The sequence below is a fragment of the Atractosteus spatula genome, unplaced genomic scaffold (assembly GCF_055471065.1).
Source record: "Atractosteus spatula isolate fAtrSpa1 unplaced genomic scaffold, fAtrSpa1.hap1 Scaffold_149, whole genome shotgun sequence".
In the NCBI taxonomy this organism is placed as follows: Eukaryota; Metazoa; Chordata; class Actinopteri; order Semionotiformes; family Lepisosteidae; genus Atractosteus; species Atractosteus spatula.
The window spans coordinates 13,964-28,955 of record NW_028296707.1 but is presented as its reverse complement, the minus strand read 5'-3'; the positions used below and the strand labels follow the sequence as shown (position 1 = coordinate 28,955).

The 14,992-nt window shown below is 60.4% G+C and overlaps 13 non-coding genes across 13 annotated transcripts; all 13 read left to right on the top strand.

Annotated features, from left to right (window-relative positions):
* The first annotated feature begins 58 nt into the window (after nt 1–58).
* On the top strand, nt 59–249 carry LOC148809253 (U2 spliceosomal RNA). Its single transcript, XR_016087602.1, has one exon. It is a non-coding gene; the product is annotated as a U2 spliceosomal RNA (small nuclear RNA).
* A 3,268-nt stretch (nt 250–3,517) lies between these two features.
* LOC148809252 (U2 spliceosomal RNA) lies at nt 3,518–3,711 on the top strand. The gene has a single exon (XR_016087582.1). It is a non-coding gene; the product is annotated as a U2 spliceosomal RNA (small nuclear RNA).
* Nucleotides 3,712–4,498: 787 nt separating this feature from the next.
* On the top strand, nt 4,499–4,689 carry LOC148809251 (U2 spliceosomal RNA). The gene has a single exon (XR_016087600.1). It is a non-coding gene; the product is annotated as a U2 spliceosomal RNA (small nuclear RNA).
* A 789-nt stretch (nt 4,690–5,478) lies between these two features.
* On the top strand, nt 5,479–5,669 carry LOC148809250 (U2 spliceosomal RNA). Its single transcript, XR_016087599.1, has one exon. It is a non-coding gene; the product is annotated as a U2 spliceosomal RNA (small nuclear RNA).
* A 785-nt stretch (nt 5,670–6,454) lies between these two features.
* Nucleotides 6,455–6,645, top strand: LOC148809249 (U2 spliceosomal RNA). The gene has a single exon (XR_016087598.1). It is a non-coding gene; the product is annotated as a U2 spliceosomal RNA (small nuclear RNA).
* Nucleotides 6,646–7,430: 785 nt separating this feature from the next.
* LOC148809248 (U2 spliceosomal RNA) lies at nt 7,431–7,621 on the top strand. Its single transcript, XR_016087597.1, has one exon. It is a non-coding gene; the product is annotated as a U2 spliceosomal RNA (small nuclear RNA).
* Nucleotides 7,622–8,406: 785 nt separating this feature from the next.
* LOC148809247 (U2 spliceosomal RNA) lies at nt 8,407–8,597 on the top strand. Its single transcript, XR_016087596.1, has one exon. It is a non-coding gene; the product is annotated as a U2 spliceosomal RNA (small nuclear RNA).
* A 785-nt stretch (nt 8,598–9,382) lies between these two features.
* LOC148809246 (U2 spliceosomal RNA) lies at nt 9,383–9,573 on the top strand. Its single transcript, XR_016087595.1, has one exon. It is a non-coding gene; the product is annotated as a U2 spliceosomal RNA (small nuclear RNA).
* A 785-nt stretch (nt 9,574–10,358) lies between these two features.
* On the top strand, nt 10,359–10,549 carry LOC148809245 (U2 spliceosomal RNA). Its single transcript, XR_016087594.1, has one exon. It is a non-coding gene; the product is annotated as a U2 spliceosomal RNA (small nuclear RNA).
* Nucleotides 10,550–11,334: 785 nt separating this feature from the next.
* On the top strand, nt 11,335–11,525 carry LOC148809244 (U2 spliceosomal RNA). Its single transcript, XR_016087593.1, has one exon. It is a non-coding gene; the product is annotated as a U2 spliceosomal RNA (small nuclear RNA).
* Nucleotides 11,526–12,310: 785 nt separating this feature from the next.
* Nucleotides 12,311–12,501, top strand: LOC148809243 (U2 spliceosomal RNA). Its single transcript, XR_016087592.1, has one exon. It is a non-coding gene; the product is annotated as a U2 spliceosomal RNA (small nuclear RNA).
* Nucleotides 12,502–13,286: 785 nt separating this feature from the next.
* On the top strand, nt 13,287–13,477 carry LOC148809242 (U2 spliceosomal RNA). The gene has a single exon (XR_016087591.1). It is a non-coding gene; the product is annotated as a U2 spliceosomal RNA (small nuclear RNA).
* Nucleotides 13,478–14,262: 785 nt separating this feature from the next.
* Nucleotides 14,263–14,453, top strand: LOC148809241 (U2 spliceosomal RNA). Its single transcript, XR_016087589.1, has one exon. It is a non-coding gene; the product is annotated as a U2 spliceosomal RNA (small nuclear RNA).
* The last annotated feature ends 539 nt before the right edge of the window (nt 14,454–14,992 follow it).

The following is a 14,992-nucleotide window of genomic DNA, read 5'->3' as shown; positions in this document are numbered from 1 at the left end:
CCTGCGCCGCTGCGCGCCAGCCGGACGCCCGCGCGCCCGCCCAAGGCCGGCGTCGGGCATCGCTTCTCGGCCTTTTGGCTAAGATCAAGTGTAGTATCTGTTCTTATCAGTTTAATATCTGATACGTCCCCCATCGGGGGACCACATATTAAACGGATTTTTGGAACAGGGAGCTGGATCAGGAGCTTGCTCCGTCCTCTCCACGCATCGGCCCGGTATTGCAGCGCCTCCGGGAACGGTGCACTACCTTCTCTCAGCGGTGAAAAGACAGACGTAGCTAGCAAGCAAGCGAGGTGGACCGGAGCTCCTTCCTCTCCGGTCTCGTCTCTCGTCCATCTGTGTGTCTCTGTGTCTCTCTCTCTCCCCCTCCCCGTTCCCGTGCTCCCTCCGTGCACTTTCCCGCGCCTCGACTCTCTCGGCAAGCAGGCCGGCCCCCTTTTCGGCTCCCGTGCGTTTTCCCTCCAAAAAACTTAGTTTTTTCCTCCTTTTTCCAGGGAGGCAGGCGTGGCTTGTGTGTGTGTGTGTGTGTGTGTGTGTGTGTGTGTGTGTGTGTGTGTGTGTGTGTCCCCGTCCTTGCAGGCGGGCCCCTTTCGACAGCCGGCCGTTTTCCCTCCAAAAAACTTAGTATATACACCTTTTCTTTCTTTTTTTCGGCAGGCAGGCAGGTGTGTGTGTGTCCCCGTCCCTCCCGAGAGAGCGCTGCCCCTTGCCTCTGCCCGCAGGTGCCGACGGTCCGCTTTCGCTTGCAGCTCACTCGGCACGGCTGCTGCTGGTGGGAGGGGCCTAAGCTAAGGAGGCCGGCCGGCTGGCGCCCCCCGCGGCTGCGGTCGTTGTCGGGCCGTTGACAGGAGATCAAAGAGCAGGGCCCCCGCCCGGGACTGGCGGGCAGGCAGGCGAGCAAGCAGGCAGGCAAGAGAGGGGGAGAGCGGAGTCCGGGCGGCCGGCAGCCGCGTGCGGACCGGGCTCCAGAGGCGTCGGCCTGCGCCGCTGCGCGCCAGCCGGACGCCCGCGCGCCCGCCCAAGGCCGGCGTCGGGCATCGCTTCTCGGCCTTTTGGCTAAGATCAAGGTTTAAGCCGGCAAGCCCGCAATTCCGAGGTCTTAGTCAGAGGGTCGGGAAGGCGGCGGGAGGACGGGAAAGGCTGGAAGGAGTGACGCAGCGGGAGAAGGATTGACCGGAGCAGCGGAGCGTTGGGTTGGAGCTTGGAGGATCGAGACGGCGGCGGCGACGAGTGGAATTGCTGGCCTGTGGATGTGAACGGGAGACGGTGGCGGAGCGTTCCTGGGACCTGGAAGTGCGTTTCGGATCCGTGGTTGGAGATGGAGGCGGGACATCCTTGGGCGAGGAAGGAGCAACGGAAGGACTCCATCCGTTTCACCTTGCGAGACCGAGAGGAACCCGGGACTTGGACCAGAGATAAGTTCAAGACTTTTGTTTTGAAAAAGGTTTTGGATGTGAAACTGCCGGACATACTATGTTTGCAGGACTATTGTGATCGCGGGATTTTTGAGTTAACCTTGGTTTCGAGTGAGCTTTGTTTTGAGTTATGGAGGAAGATTTTGGAGAGAAAGGGAGAGGCTCCGTTGAGCCTCTTCCGTGTGACTCCTATGTTTGCCGGAAGTTTACGGAAAATGACTGTTTTTGTTTTTGATCCATTTGTTTCAGAAGAGGACATTGAGGTTTTTTTGAATGAATTTGTGTTGTTGCAGGGAAAGGGGGAGAGGGAATTGGATTCTGAGGGGGTTTGGACGGGCAGGCGGGTTTACTGGATGAGGTTACGGTTTGGGGGTACAGAAGAGGGAGGGGTGCTACATCCCCCTGCCTTTTTTGAGATCGGGTCGGAGAGGGGATACCTGGTTTACCCAGGACAGCCCCTCGCATGTCGGAAATGTGGGGTTTTGGGTCATTATGCTGCAAAATGTACTATGGTGTTTTGTAGTCGATGTAAGGAACGGGGGCATGTACTGAAGGCCTGTAGGAAAGAGGTCCGATGTTTTTCATGTGGGGAACTAGGTCATGTTTTTAGAAGCTGTGTGGGGAGGAAGACGGTTAGGGCTGAGCAAGATAAGTTAGAAGAAAAGACAAGGGTTGCTGACGGGAAAGGGGAGTTGAGTAGTGCGCAAGAGGAGGAAGTGGATAAGATGAGGAGGGATGGAATGGGATCTGCAGGGCTAAGTGTGGATGAAACAGTAGGAGGCAGTGTTGTTAAGGTACCAGATAAGGAGGGTGTGGATGAGAGTGTGGGGAGGGGCAATTGTAAGTTAGCGGTGGAGGTGAAGGGGGTTGCACAAGTTGTGACGCAGGAAGTGGAGAATGTAGTTAGGATAGGGGATTGTGTGGGATGCACGAGTGGGAGCGAAAAGGGTGGGATGAAGACAGATAAGGAAGGTGTGGTGGATGAGAGGGTCAGGAGTCAGGGGGTTAGTGTGGTTATGGATTTAGATAAGGAGGGGATGGGTGGGAGTACGGAAAGGGTTGTTGGTGAACAGGTGGAGGCGCCGATGGATGGTGTGCAAGTAGAGCTGTCCAAAGTGGAAGTGGTGGAAAGTATGAATGTTGGAGAAAGTGTGGGGCGTCCGAGGGAGAAGGCGGGAAAACAAATGGAAAAATGCGAGGACGGGGCGGTATCTAGTGGCAGAGAGGTGAGGGAGGTTGGCATGTGTGATAAACAAGCAGAGAGGAGTGCACCAGAGACTAGAGTAGAGGAGGCGAGAGGAGCAGCTGTAGATGTATGTGCGACAGGAAGACAAAGTAACACCAATGAAGATCGAATGCGTACCTGGGATCTTACAGATAGCGATGTGGAGAGGGAGTACGCGGAATGTGTGAAACAATGTAGAATAGAATGGGAGAAGGAAGGGCACATCGAGGTTCCGTTACCGGGTATACCGTGGGACTTAATACCTGCAGCGAGGGTGCCAGAAGTTGAATTGAATGAAGAAAATTTTCCACCCTTAGGGTCCGTAGGGGCCGTGGGGGAGAAGAAAGGTATGAAGACAGGTTCTGTGGTAGTGGAGGGTACTGGGAAAAAAGGAAGCAATGGTGGGCAAGTAAGTGGAAGAGGGTGTACAGAGGGGCATCAACCGGAGAAGGCGAACAATACTTGTAAGGAGTGGAAGCAGGTTGAATTAAACCAGGATTGGCAGAAACGGATAAAGGTCAAACAGAAGAAATGCTTGGCTACAGTGCAAGAAGTAGAACGGAAGTTTCCAGGGTGTTGTATAGAATTGGTGAAGGAAGGGGATACTCCGGGTGCGTTTCGAATGGGTGGGGAAACGAGGGAGGAGTGTAAACAGATTAGCAAGATGTTGTATGGAGCTTTATGTAAAAGTTTGAAGATGTGAACGACGGTCTTTGTGGGTTTTATGTGTTGTGAGTATGGGAATGATTTGTGATTAGGGGAGGGATTGATTTGCATACAGGGTGGGGTTATGTTAATGAATGGTTGATATACGTTTGGTGTAGTTGAGATTTGGGTTTGATATTTGGGGTTTTTGGTTATAACGAGTTTTGATGTATGGACTTTTGTATTTTGTAATAAAAAAAAAAAAAAAAAAAATCTGTTCTTATCAGTTTAATATCTGATACGTCCCCCATCGGGGGACCACATATTAAACGGATTTTTGGAACAGGGAGCTGGATCAGGAGCTTGCTCCGTCCTCTCCACGCATCGGCCCGGTATTGCAGCGCCTCCGGGAACGGTGCACTACCTTCTCTCAGCGGTGAAAAGACAGACGTAGCTAGCAAGCAAGCGAGGTGGACCGGAGCTCCTTCCTCTCCGGTCTCGTCTCTCGTCCATCTGTGTGTCTCTGTGTCTCTCTCTCTCCCCCTCCCCGTTCCCGTGCTCCCTCCGTGCACTTTCCCGCGCCTCGACTCTCTCGGCAAGCAGGCCGGCCCCCTTTTCGGCTCCCGTGCGTTTTCCCTCCAAAAAACTTAGTTTTTTCCTCCTTTTTCCAGGGAGGCAGGCGTGGCTTGTGTGTGTGTGTGTGTGTGTGTGTGTGTGTGTGTGTGTGTGTGTGTGTGTGTGTCCCCGTCCTTGCAGGCGGGCCCCTTTCGACAGCCGGCCGTTTTCCCTCCAAAAAACTTAGTATATACACCTTTTCTTTCTTTTTTTCGGCAGGCAGGCAGGTGTGTGTGTGTCCCCGTCCCTCCCGAGAGAGCGCTGCCCCTTGCCTCTGCCCGCAGGTGCCGACGGTCCGCTTTCGCTTGCAGCTCACTCGGCACGGCTGCTGCTGGTGGGAGGGGCCTAAGCTAAGGAGGCCGGCCGGCTGGCGCCCCCCGCGGCTGCGGTCGTTGTCGGGCCGTTGACAGGAGATCAAAGAGCAGGGCCCCCGCCCGGGACTGGCGGGCAGGCAGGCGAGCAAGCAGGCAGGCAAGAGAGGGGGAGAGCGGAGTCCGGGCGGCCGGCAGCCGCGTGCGGACCGGGCTCCAGAGGCGTCGGCCTGCGCCGCTGCGCGCCAGCCGGACGCCCGCGCGCCCGCCCAAGGCCGGCGTCGGGCATCGCTTCTCGGCCTTTTGGCTAAGATCAAGTGTAGTATCTGTTCTTATCAGTTTAATATCTGATACGTCCCCCATCGGGGGACCACATATTAAACGGATTTTTGGAACAGGGAGCTGGATCAGGAGCTTGCTCCGTCCTCTCCACGCATCGGCCCGGTATTGCAGCGCCTCCGGGAACGGTGCACTACCTTCTCTCAGCGGTGAAAAGACAGACGTAGCTAGCAAGCAAGCGAGGTGGACCGGAGCTCCTTCCTCTCCGGTCTCGTCTCTCGTCCATCTGTGTGTCTCTGTGTCTCTCTCTCTCCCCCTCCCCGTTCCCGTGCTCCCTCCGTGCACTTTCCCGCGCCTCGACTCTCTCGGCAAGCAGGCCGGCCCCCTTTTCGGCTCCCGTGCGTTTTCCCTCCAAAAAACTTAGTTTTTTCCTCCTTTTTCCAGGGAGGCAGGCGTGGCTTGTGTGTGTGTGTGTGTGTGTGTGTGTGTGTGTGTGTGTGTGTGTGTGTGTGTGTGTCCCCGTCCTTGCAGGCGGGCCCCTTTCGACAGCCGGCCGTTTTCCCTCCAAAAAACTTAGTATATACACCTTTTCTTTCTTTTTTTCGGCAGGCAGGCAGGTGTGTGTGTGTCCCCGTCCCTCCCGAGAGAGCGCTGCCCCTTGCCTCTGCCCGCAGGTGCCGACGGTCCGCTTTCGCTTGCAGCTCACTCGGCACGGCTGCTGCTGGTGGGAGGGGCCTAAGCTAAGGAGGCCGGCCGGCTGGCGCCCCCCGCGGCTGCGGTCGTTGTCGGGCCGTTGACAGGAGATCAAAGAGCAGGGCCCCCGCCCGGGACTGGCGGGCAGGCAGGCGAGCAAGCAGGCAGGCAAGAGAGGGGGAGAGCGGAGTCCGGGCGGCCGGCAGCCGCGTGCGGACCGGGCTCCAGAGGCGTCGGCCTGCGCCGCTGCGCGCCAGCCGGACGCCCGCGCGCCCGCCCAAGGCCGGCGTCGGGCATCGCTTCTCGGCCTTTTGGCTAAGATCAAGTGTAGTATCTGTTCTTATCAGTTTAATATCTGATACGTCCCCCATCGGGGGACCACATATTAAACGGATTTTTGGAACAGGGAGCTGGATCAGGAGCTTGCTCCGTCCTCTCCACGCATCGGCCCGGTATTGCAGCGCCTCCGGGAACGGTGCACTACCTTCTCTCAGCGGTGAAAAGACAGACGTAGCTAGCAAGCAAGCGAGGTGGACCGGAGCTCCTTCCTCTCCGGTCTCGTCTCTCGTCCATCTGTGTGTCTCTGTGTCTCTCTCTCTCCCCCTCCCCGTTCCCGTGCTCCCTCCGTGCACTTTCCCGCGCCTCGACTCTCTCGGCAAGCAGGCCGGCCCCCTTTTCGGCTCCCGTGCGTTTTCCCTCCAAAAAACTTAGTTTTTTCCTCCTTTTTCCAGGGAGGCAGGCGTGGCTTGTGTGTGTGTGTGTGTGTGTGTGTGTGTGTGTGTGTGTGTGTGTGTGTGTGTCCCCGTCCTTGCAGGCGGGCCCCTTTCGACAGCCGGCCGTTTTCCCTCCAAAAAACTTAGTATATACACCTTTTCTTTCTTTTTTTCGGCAGGCAGGCAGGTGTGTGTGTGTCCCCGTCCCTCCCGAGAGAGCGCTGCCCCTTGCCTCTGCCCGCAGGTGCCGACGGTCCGCTTTCGCTTGCAGCTCACTCGGCACGGCTGCTGCTGGTGGGAGGGGCCTAAGCTAAGGAGGCCGGCCGGCTGGCGCCCCCCGCGGCTGCGGTCGTTGTCGGGCCGTTGACAGGAGATCAAAGAGCAGGGCCCCCGCCCGGGACTGGCGGGCAGGCAGGCGAGCAAGCAGGCAGGCAAGAGAGGGGGAGAGCGGAGTCCGGGCGGCCGGCAGCCGCGTGCGGACCGGGCTCCAGAGGCGTCGGCCTGCGCCGCTGCGCGCCAGCCGGACGCCCGCGCGCCCGCCCAAGGCCGGCGTCGGGCATCGCTTCTCGGCCTTTTGGCTAAGATCAAGTGTAGTATCTGTTCTTATCAGTTTAATATCTGATACGTCCCCCATCGGGGGACCACATATTAAACGGATTTTTGGAACAGGGAGCTGGATCAGGAGCTTGCTCCGTCCTCTCCACGCATCGGCCCGGTATTGCAGCGCCTCCGGGAACGGTGCACTACCTTCTCTCAGCGGTGAAAAGACAGACGTAGCTAGCAAGCAAGCGAGGTGGACCGGAGCTCCTTCCTCTCCGGTCTCGTCTCTCGTCCATCTGTGTGTCTCTGTGTCTCTCTCTCTCCCCCTCCCCGTTCCCGTGCTCCCTCCGTGCACTTTCCCGCGCCTCGACTCTCTCGGCAAGCAGGCCGGCCCCCTTTTCGGCTCCCGTGCGTTTTCCCTCCAAAAAACTTAGTTTTTTCCTCCTTTTTCCAGGGAGGCAGGCGTGGCTTGTGTGTGTGTGTGTGTGTGTGTGTGTGTGTGTGTGTGTGTGTGTGTGTGTGTCCCCGTCCTTGCAGGCGGGCCCCTTTCGACAGCCGGCCGTTTTCCCTCCAAAAAACTTAGTATATACACCTTTTCTTTCTTTTTTTCGGCAGGCAGGCAGGTGTGTGTGTGTCCCCGTCCCTCCCGAGAGAGCGCTGCCCCTTGCCTCTGCCCGCAGGTGCCGACGGTCCGCTTTCGCTTGCAGCTCACTCGGCACGGCTGCTGCTGGTGGGAGGGGCCTAAGCTAAGGAGGCCGGCCGGCTGGCGCCCCCCGCGGCTGCGGTCGTTGTCGGGCCGTTGACAGGAGATCAAAGAGCAGGGCCCCCGCCCGGGACTGGCGGGCAGGCAGGCGAGCAAGCAGGCAGGCAAGAGAGGGGGAGAGCGGAGTCCGGGCGGCCGGCAGCCGCGTGCGGACCGGGCTCCAGAGGCGTCGGCCTGCGCCGCTGCGCGCCAGCCGGACGCCCGCGCGCCCGCCCAAGGCCGGCGTCGGGCATCGCTTCTCGGCCTTTTGGCTAAGATCAAGTGTAGTATCTGTTCTTATCAGTTTAATATCTGATACGTCCCCCATCGGGGGACCACATATTAAACGGATTTTTGGAACAGGGAGCTGGATCAGGAGCTTGCTCCGTCCTCTCCACGCATCGGCCCGGTATTGCAGCGCCTCCGGGAACGGTGCACTACCTTCTCTCAGCGGTGAAAAGACAGACGTAGCTAGCAAGCAAGCGAGGTGGACCGGAGCTCCTTCCTCTCCGGTCTCGTCTCTCGTCCATCTGTGTGTCTCTGTGTCTCTCTCTCTCCCCCTCCCCGTTCCCGTGCTCCCTCCGTGCACTTTCCCGCGCCTCGACTCTCTCGGCAAGCAGGCCGGCCCCCTTTTCGGCTCCCGTGCGTTTTCCCTCCAAAAAACTTAGTTTTTTCCTCCTTTTTCCAGGGAGGCAGGCGTGGCTTGTGTGTGTGTGTGTGTGTGTGTGTGTGTGTGTGTGTGTGTGTGTGTGTGTGTCCCCGTCCTTGCAGGCGGGCCCCTTTCGACAGCCGGCCGTTTTCCCTCCAAAAAACTTAGTATATACACCTTTTCTTTCTTTTTTTCGGCAGGCAGGCAGGTGTGTGTGTGTCCCCGTCCCTCCCGAGAGAGCGCTGCCCCTTGCCTCTGCCCGCAGGTGCCGACGGTCCGCTTTCGCTTGCAGCTCACTCGGCACGGCTGCTGCTGGTGGGAGGGGCCTAAGCTAAGGAGGCCGGCCGGCTGGCGCCCCCCGCGGCTGCGGTCGTTGTCGGGCCGTTGACAGGAGATCAAAGAGCAGGGCCCCCGCCCGGGACTGGCGGGCAGGCAGGCGAGCAAGCAGGCAGGCAAGAGAGGGGGAGAGCGGAGTCCGGGCGGCCGGCAGCCGCGTGCGGACCGGGCTCCAGAGGCGTCGGCCTGCGCCGCTGCGCGCCAGCCGGACGCCCGCGCGCCCGCCCAAGGCCGGCGTCGGGCATCGCTTCTCGGCCTTTTGGCTAAGATCAAGTGTAGTATCTGTTCTTATCAGTTTAATATCTGATACGTCCCCCATCGGGGGACCACATATTAAACGGATTTTTGGAACAGGGAGCTGGATCAGGAGCTTGCTCCGTCCTCTCCACGCATCGGCCCGGTATTGCAGCGCCTCCGGGAACGGTGCACTACCTTCTCTCAGCGGTGAAAAGACAGACGTAGCTAGCAAGCAAGCGAGGTGGACCGGAGCTCCTTCCTCTCCGGTCTCGTCTCTCGTCCATCTGTGTGTCTCTGTGTCTCTCTCTCTCCCCCTCCCCGTTCCCGTGCTCCCTCCGTGCACTTTCCCGCGCCTCGACTCTCTCGGCAAGCAGGCCGGCCCCCTTTTCGGCTCCCGTGCGTTTTCCCTCCAAAAAACTTAGTTTTTTCCTCCTTTTTCCAGGGAGGCAGGCGTGGCTTGTGTGTGTGTGTGTGTGTGTGTGTGTGTGTGTGTGTGTGTGTGTGTGTGTGTCCCCGTCCTTGCAGGCGGGCCCCTTTCGACAGCCGGCCGTTTTCCCTCCAAAAAACTTAGTATATACACCTTTTCTTTCTTTTTTTCGGCAGGCAGGCAGGTGTGTGTGTGTCCCCGTCCCTCCCGAGAGAGCGCTGCCCCTTGCCTCTGCCCGCAGGTGCCGACGGTCCGCTTTCGCTTGCAGCTCACTCGGCACGGCTGCTGCTGGTGGGAGGGGCCTAAGCTAAGGAGGCCGGCCGGCTGGCGCCCCCCGCGGCTGCGGTCGTTGTCGGGCCGTTGACAGGAGATCAAAGAGCAGGGCCCCCGCCCGGGACTGGCGGGCAGGCAGGCGAGCAAGCAGGCAGGCAAGAGAGGGGGAGAGCGGAGTCCGGGCGGCCGGCAGCCGCGTGCGGACCGGGCTCCAGAGGCGTCGGCCTGCGCCGCTGCGCGCCAGCCGGACGCCCGCGCGCCCGCCCAAGGCCGGCGTCGGGCATCGCTTCTCGGCCTTTTGGCTAAGATCAAGTGTAGTATCTGTTCTTATCAGTTTAATATCTGATACGTCCCCCATCGGGGGACCACATATTAAACGGATTTTTGGAACAGGGAGCTGGATCAGGAGCTTGCTCCGTCCTCTCCACGCATCGGCCCGGTATTGCAGCGCCTCCGGGAACGGTGCACTACCTTCTCTCAGCGGTGAAAAGACAGACGTAGCTAGCAAGCAAGCGAGGTGGACCGGAGCTCCTTCCTCTCCGGTCTCGTCTCTCGTCCATCTGTGTGTCTCTGTGTCTCTCTCTCTCCCCCTCCCCGTTCCCGTGCTCCCTCCGTGCACTTTCCCGCGCCTCGACTCTCTCGGCAAGCAGGCCGGCCCCCTTTTCGGCTCCCGTGCGTTTTCCCTCCAAAAAACTTAGTTTTTTCCTCCTTTTTCCAGGGAGGCAGGCGTGGCTTGTGTGTGTGTGTGTGTGTGTGTGTGTGTGTGTGTGTGTGTGTGTGTGTGTGTCCCCGTCCTTGCAGGCGGGCCCCTTTCGACAGCCGGCCGTTTTCCCTCCAAAAAACTTAGTATATACACCTTTTCTTTCTTTTTTTCGGCAGGCAGGCAGGTGTGTGTGTGTCCCCGTCCCTCCCGAGAGAGCGCTGCCCCTTGCCTCTGCCCGCAGGTGCCGACGGTCCGCTTTCGCTTGCAGCTCACTCGGCACGGCTGCTGCTGGTGGGAGGGGCCTAAGCTAAGGAGGCCGGCCGGCTGGCGCCCCCCGCGGCTGCGGTCGTTGTCGGGCCGTTGACAGGAGATCAAAGAGCAGGGCCCCCGCCCGGGACTGGCGGGCAGGCAGGCGAGCAAGCAGGCAGGCAAGAGAGGGGGAGAGCGGAGTCCGGGCGGCCGGCAGCCGCGTGCGGACCGGGCTCCAGAGGCGTCGGCCTGCGCCGCTGCGCGCCAGCCGGACGCCCGCGCGCCCGCCCAAGGCCGGCGTCGGGCATCGCTTCTCGGCCTTTTGGCTAAGATCAAGTGTAGTATCTGTTCTTATCAGTTTAATATCTGATACGTCCCCCATCGGGGGACCACATATTAAACGGATTTTTGGAACAGGGAGCTGGATCAGGAGCTTGCTCCGTCCTCTCCACGCATCGGCCCGGTATTGCAGCGCCTCCGGGAACGGTGCACTACCTTCTCTCAGCGGTGAAAAGACAGACGTAGCTAGCAAGCAAGCGAGGTGGACCGGAGCTCCTTCCTCTCCGGTCTCGTCTCTCGTCCATCTGTGTGTCTCTGTGTCTCTCTCTCTCCCCCTCCCCGTTCCCGTGCTCCCTCCGTGCACTTTCCCGCGCCTCGACTCTCTCGGCAAGCAGGCCGGCCCCCTTTTCGGCTCCCGTGCGTTTTCCCTCCAAAAAACTTAGTTTTTTCCTCCTTTTTCCAGGGAGGCAGGCGTGGCTTGTGTGTGTGTGTGTGTGTGTGTGTGTGTGTGTGTGTGTGTGTGTGTGTGTGTCCCCGTCCTTGCAGGCGGGCCCCTTTCGACAGCCGGCCGTTTTCCCTCCAAAAAACTTAGTATATACACCTTTTCTTTCTTTTTTTCGGCAGGCAGGCAGGTGTGTGTGTGTCCCCGTCCCTCCCGAGAGAGCGCTGCCCCTTGCCTCTGCCCGCAGGTGCCGACGGTCCGCTTTCGCTTGCAGCTCACTCGGCACGGCTGCTGCTGGTGGGAGGGGCCTAAGCTAAGGAGGCCGGCCGGCTGGCGCCCCCCGCGGCTGCGGTCGTTGTCGGGCCGTTGACAGGAGATCAAAGAGCAGGGCCCCCGCCCGGGACTGGCGGGCAGGCAGGCGAGCAAGCAGGCAGGCAAGAGAGGGGGAGAGCGGAGTCCGGGCGGCCGGCAGCCGCGTGCGGACCGGGCTCCAGAGGCGTCGGCCTGCGCCGCTGCGCGCCAGCCGGACGCCCGCGCGCCCGCCCAAGGCCGGCGTCGGGCATCGCTTCTCGGCCTTTTGGCTAAGATCAAGTGTAGTATCTGTTCTTATCAGTTTAATATCTGATACGTCCCCCATCGGGGGACCACATATTAAACGGATTTTTGGAACAGGGAGCTGGATCAGGAGCTTGCTCCGTCCTCTCCACGCATCGGCCCGGTATTGCAGCGCCTCCGGGAACGGTGCACTACCTTCTCTCAGCGGTGAAAAGACAGACGTAGCTAGCAAGCAAGCGAGGTGGACCGGAGCTCCTTCCTCTCCGGTCTCGTCTCTCGTCCATCTGTGTGTCTCTGTGTCTCTCTCTCTCCCCCTCCCCGTTCCCGTGCTCCCTCCGTGCACTTTCCCGCGCCTCGACTCTCTCGGCAAGCAGGCCGGCCCCCTTTTCGGCTCCCGTGCGTTTTCCCTCCAAAAAACTTAGTTTTTTCCTCCTTTTTCCAGGGAGGCAGGCGTGGCTTGTGTGTGTGTGTGTGTGTGTGTGTGTGTGTGTGTGTGTGTGTGTGTGTGTGTCCCCGTCCTTGCAGGCGGGCCCCTTTCGACAGCCGGCCGTTTTCCCTCCAAAAAACTTAGTATATACACCTTTTCTTTCTTTTTTTCGGCAGGCAGGCAGGTGTGTGTGTGTCCCCGTCCCTCCCGAGAGAGCGCTGCCCCTTGCCTCTGCCCGCAGGTGCCGACGGTCCGCTTTCGCTTGCAGCTCACTCGGCACGGCTGCTGCTGGTGGGAGGGGCCTAAGCTAAGGAGGCCGGCCGGCTGGCGCCCCCCGCGGCTGCGGTCGTTGTCGGGCCGTTGACAGGAGATCAAAGAGCAGGGCCCCCGCCCGGGACTGGCGGGCAGGCAGGCGAGCAAGCAGGCAGGCAAGAGAGGGGGAGAGCGGAGTCCGGGCGGCCGGCAGCCGCGTGCGGACCGGGCTCCAGAGGCGTCGGCCTGCGCCGCTGCGCGCCAGCCGGACGCCCGCGCGCCCGCCCAAGGCCGGCGTCGGGCATCGCTTCTCGGCCTTTTGGCTAAGATCAAGTGTAGTATCTGTTCTTATCAGTTTAATATCTGATACGTCCCCCATCGGGGGACCACATATTAAACGGATTTTTGGAACAGGGAGCTGGATCAGGAGCTTGCTCCGTCCTCTCCACGCATCGGCCCGGTATTGCAGCGCCTCCGGGAACGGTGCACTACCTTCTCTCAGCGGTGAAAAGACAGACGTAGCTAGCAAGCAAGCGAGGTGGACCGGAGCTCCTTCCTCTCCGGTCTCGTCTCTCGTCCATCTGTGTGTCTCTGTGTCTCTCTCTCTCCCCCTCCCCGTTCCCGTGCTCCCTCCGTGCACTTTCCCGCGCCTCGACTCTCTCGGCAAGCAGGCCGGCCCCCTTTTCGGCTCCCGTGCGTTTTCCCTCCAAAAAACTTAGTTTTTTCCTCCTTTTTCCAGGGAGGCAGGCGTGGCTTGTGTGTGTGTGTGTGTGTGTGTGTGTGTGTGTGTGTGTGTGTGTGTGTGTGTCCCCGTCCTTGCAGGCGGGCCCCTTTCGACAGCCGGCCGTTTTCCCTCCAAAAAACTTAGTATATACACCTTTTCTTTCTTTTTTTCGGCAGGCAGGCAGGTGTGTGTGTGTCCCCGTCCCTCCCGAGAGAGCGCTGCCCCTTGCCTCTGCCCGCAGGTGCCGACGGTCCGCTTTCGCTTGCAGCTCACTCGGCACGGCTGCTGCTGGTGGGAGGGGCCTAAGCTAAGGAGGCCGGCCGGCTGGCGCCCCCCGCGGCTGCGGTCGTTGTCGGGCCGTTGACAGGAGATCAAAGAGCAGGGCCCCCGCCCGGGACTGGCGGGCAGGCAGGCGAGCAAGCAGGCAGGCAAGAGAGGGGGAGAGCGGAGTCCGGGCGGCCGGCAGCCGCGTGCGGACCGGGCTCCAGAGGCGTCGGCCTGCGCCGCTGCGCGCCAGCCGGACGCCCGCGCGCCCGCCCAAGGCCGGCGTCGGGCATCGCTTCTCGGCCTTTTGGCTAAGATCAAGTGTAGTATCTGTTCTTATCAGTTTAATATCTGATACGTCCCCCATCGGGGGACCACATATTAAACGGATTTTTGGAACAGGGAGCTGGATCAGGAGCTTGCTCCGTCCTCTCCACGCATCGGCCCGGTATTGCAGCGCCTCCGGGAACGGTGCACTACCTTCTCTCAGCGGTGAAAAGACAGACGTAGCTAGCAAGCAAGCGAGGTGGACCGGAGCTCCTTCCTCTCCGGTCTCGTCTCTCGTCCATCTGTGTGTCTCTGTGTCTCTCTCTCTCCCCCTCCCCGTTCCCGTGCTCCCTCCGTGCACTTTCCCGCGCCTCGACTCTCTCGGCAAGCAGGCCGGCCCCCTTTTCGGCTCCCGTGCGTTTTCCCTCCAAAAAACTTAGTTTTTTCCTCCTTTTTCCAGGGAGGCAGGCGTGGCTTGTGTGTGTGTGTGTGTGTGTGTGTGTGTGTGTGTGTGTGTGTGTGTGTGTGTCCCCGTCCTTGCAGGCGGGCCCCTTTCGACAGCCGGCCGTTTTCCCTCCAAAAAACTTAGTATATACACCTTTTCTTTCTTTTTTTCGGCAGGCAGGCAGGTGTGTGTGTGTCCCCGTCCCTCCCGAGAGAGCGCTGCCCCTTGCCTCTGCCCGCAGGTGCCGACGGTCCGCTTTCGCTTGCAGCTCACTCGGCACGGCTGCTGCTGGTGGGAGGGGCCTAAGCTAAGGAGGCCGGCCGGCTGGCGCCCCCCGCGGCTGCGGTCGTTGTCGGGCCGTTGACAGGAGATCAAAGAGCAGGGCCCCCGCCCGGGACTGGCGGGCAGGCAGGCGAGCAAGCAGGCAGGCAAGAGAGGGGGAGAGCGGAGTCCGGGCGGCCGGCAGCCGCGTGCGGACCGGGCTCCAGAGGCGTCGGCCTGCGCCGCTGCGCGCCAGCCGGACGCCCGCGCGCCCGCCCAAGGCCGGCGTCGGGCATCGCTTCTCGGCCTTTTGGCTAAGATCAAGTGTAGTATCTGTTCTTATCAGTTTAATATCTGATACGTCCCCCATCGGGGGACCACATATTAAACGGATTTTTGGAACAGGGAGCTGGATCAGGAGCTTGCTCCGTCCTCTCCACGCATCGGCCCGGTATTGCAGCGCCTCCGGGAACGGTGCACTACCTTCTCTCAGCGGTGAAAAGACAGACGTAGCTAGCAAGCAAGCGAGGTGGACCGGAGCTCCTTCCTCTCCGGTCTCGTCTCTCGTCCATCTGTGTGTCTCTGTGTCTCTCTCTCTCCCCCTCCCCGTTCCCGTGCTCCCTCCGTGCACTTTCCCGCGCCTCGACTCTCTCGGCAAGCAGGCCGGCCCCCTTTTCGGCTCCCGTGCGTTTTCCCTCCAAAAAACTTAGTTTTTTCCTCCTTTTTCCAGGGAGGCAGGCGTGGCTTGTGTGTGTGTGTGTGTGTGTGTGTGTGTGTGTGTGTGTGTGTGTGTGTGTGCCCCGTCCTTGCAGGCGGGCCCCTTTCGACAGCCGGCCGTTTTCCCTCCAAAAAACTTAGTATATACACCTTTTCTTTCTTTTTTTCGGCAGGCAGGCAGGTGTGTGTGTGTCCCCGTCCCTCCCGAGAGAGCGCTGCCCCTTGCCTCTGCCCGCAGGTGCCGACGGTCCGCTTTCGCTTGCAGCTCACTCGGCACGGCTGCTGCTGGTGGGAGGGGCCTAAGCTA